Source organism: Dermacentor andersoni, chromosome 10 (genome assembly GCF_023375885.2).
Source record: "Dermacentor andersoni chromosome 10, qqDerAnde1_hic_scaffold, whole genome shotgun sequence".
NCBI lineage: Eukaryota > Metazoa > Arthropoda > Arachnida > Ixodida > Ixodidae > Dermacentor > Dermacentor andersoni.
The window spans coordinates 33489060-33490372 of NC_092823.1; positions in this window are offsets into that span (position 1 = coordinate 33489060).

Here is a 1313-nt window from a genome sequence, read left to right on the forward strand (position 1 = left end):
TGCTGTGCCGCGTGCGCGAACAGCGGCCGATTGTACAATGTTCGCAAGGCGTTGCAGAGTGGTTGTCCTGGTAATGAAATCGGTGACAGTGACACAATAGGTGGCGGATGATCTTCGCTGCCGCACACATCGGAGGCGTCAATGTCAGTGACTCTGAACAGTTCTCCGCAGGCATTCCCGAAGACGACTTGTTACACGTTGCGGGGAAGAAAATTGCGCCATAGCCTTACTGCTCTACTTGATGAGATTGCTTTAACGATAAAATCTAATCAAGGAAAGCTTATGATCTTAGAGCGACATCAAATATGCATCTGAAATTTTTGCATCTGAATTCAAAGAGAGCGTTCGATTATACAGAATGCATGCCTTCTTAGTATTAGGCCAAGCGACCTAGCAATACACCTCCTCGTCATCACCCTATACCATTACGCTAAGAAAAATAAATCTTTATAACAGCAGTGCCCTTACCAAAACGTTTTATACGTTCCCAATAAATTTAGCATAAAATGCAGAAGTGCTTCTTCACTTATAAAAAAGACAGATCAAAGTACGCAAAGTTAGAATTAAAACTGAACGCCGCTCTCCTCGTCGTCGCTTGCCATCCAGTCACCTCAGGCACAATATCACGTGATTATGACGCCTATGCGGCAGATAAGGGCACGCACCCAACAGATGAAATTGGATCCTGCTCTGCTTCGCTGTCATTGTACTGGAAATCATCTTACACCTCCCCATTTATGTAGCACTGATCAATGTTGCTCTTCGCGTTTTACTCTACAGTTATACTCGGAGGTAGGAGAGGCTCATTCTCTGTCATTAGAAACGAGAAAAAACGCACGAAAAACTGGAATTAGAAACAATTAGTGCCTCGAGAAAGCGATTCAGTAATGTTGAGCGTCCTTTTCCGATCGAAGGTGTGCTAAAAATTTGAAGCAATTCAACCTTGTTTCTATTCCATTTGAACCAAGAACCTCTACGACTGTCGAAAAACATATCAGGCCACGCCCACTTCGCTTCACTGTCATGCAACGTCATGAAAACCGTGAAAACTTGCCATAAGATATGACATGTACAGAATGATAACGAATAATTAGACCAAACAAAGAAAATAATTATTTCCTATTCGACACCTTTCTTGACATAGCCCTCCGCTTTTTGGACAAAAGAATTCGGTTTGCACCAGCTTCGCCCGTTTGTAATGCCACGTCACAAAAGTGCGGAAACGCACCACACCAGAGTGACGCGTGCGCATCAAGGTGCATTGATATGCCGAAGAATGCTGAATCCTTTTTTTCGGAATAGCCGTAGACTGC